Below are 1,427 nucleotides of genomic sequence, written 5' to 3' on the forward strand. Positions count from 1 at the left end.
CACACACACACACACAATCACACACACATAAACACATGAATACAAATATTTACAAAAATCAAACTATTTTAGCTTTAAATAAGACCACAAATTATGATAATTTATTTACCTGTATCTTCTCGGCGATCAGGTAGCTTCACAAAATGTACGATTCCCGTGTCCTGAACTACAGCAAATCACTAGCACCTTCTGGAACCGTGACGTAGAGATGGAGAATTCCTCACCACTGTCAGATAGACGGCCTAACGAAAGACCCTATCGCTCACTCACACACACACGCAGACACAGAGGGACGTGAGTGTAATGTCGTGAGCGGAGGTCACTGTGAATCGTGAGTGCACGCCATTGACGTTATCTTCCTCTGCAGGGATGGGGGAGTCCCGTCTGGTGGCACCCACAACTCACTCTTTGGTTTATCAGTTTATCTCGTCGGGCTCTGCACTCACCTTAGAAGTGGGAAAAAGAAAAATGGCACGCCGGAATAATTACAGTTTAAAAAATAATAAAGTTGTTCCCGCATCCGATCTGGACATTGTGGATTGGCTTGTTAGCGAGACAACTTCCTGGGCCTTCGCATATTGTCGTAGGGTGGCCAGTTCTTTTCCACGCCGCCTTTACTTCCCCAAACTCGAAGTCAGGTAGCCATTACTGCGGGGTGGGCAGGAGGGGGCAAAAAAAATTCGTGTCCGATCCGAGGCTTGAACCAGGGCTTTCGGTTTTGGAAACGAGCTCACTAACCCCTCCGCCACCGCACCTTCATAATTACAGTACTGACCACATTCAGTGAAACGTTCCTCCCACCACTTTAACAGTTATAGATGAAGACACTAAAATTATAAAAATGATAATATAATATTATGAATAGTATCATAGTCTCCCAATGACCCAGATAGCTTTTTATTTTATGGATTCCATAGGGACATTCTATGATATGTATTATAAATTAACGGCTATCAGTTAAGGGATAGCCGTCTGTTTGTTTTTGTGTCATCGTGTATGTGTGTGTGTGTGTGTGTGTGTGTGTGTGTGTGTGTCTGTGTGTGTGAGTGTGTGTGTGCGCGTGCGTGCGTGCGCGCGTGTGTGTGTATGTGTGTGTTTCTTTTTTAATGGACTTTCCAAATATTTTACCTCACAGGTTCACCTGATCTGCTTGTTATCTTCCTAGTTCTGTGTGTTTCACACCGTATTTCCCGGGTCGTCAGTAATTACGAACACATCACGCGCGTCATGACATCGATCCGCCATTGTGTGAGCCCGTGGGTGAGCACCTTCGGACGAGCGAGGATTGATGAGCTGGGAATCTGCCACACACGACCGCTAAAAGCTTTGAGTTTTATTGTTGAGAAAGTTTCATCCCAACTTCAAAGTTATCTGCGAGGTCAGAGCTATTCAGTGGTGCTGGTTGAAACCTTAAGGGGGGCGGGGGG

The 1,427-nt window shown here is 45.4% G+C and overlaps 1 protein-coding gene across 1 annotated transcript in view; it reads right to left on the bottom strand.

Annotated features, from left to right (window-relative positions):
• Window positions 1-362, bottom strand: part of LOC101857696 — a gene marked incomplete in the record, with an annotated part of 72,430 nt that extends 72,068 nt beyond the window's left edge. The window contains 1 exon segment of the mRNA XM_013090381.1: window positions 119-362.
• Window positions 363-1,427: the final 1,065 nt, after the last annotated feature.

Source organism: Aplysia californica, unplaced genomic scaffold, assembly GCF_000002075.1.
Source record: "Aplysia californica isolate F4 #8 unplaced genomic scaffold, AplCal3.0 scaffold01248, whole genome shotgun sequence".
NCBI lineage: Eukaryota > Metazoa > Mollusca > Gastropoda > Aplysiida > Aplysiidae > Aplysia > Aplysia californica.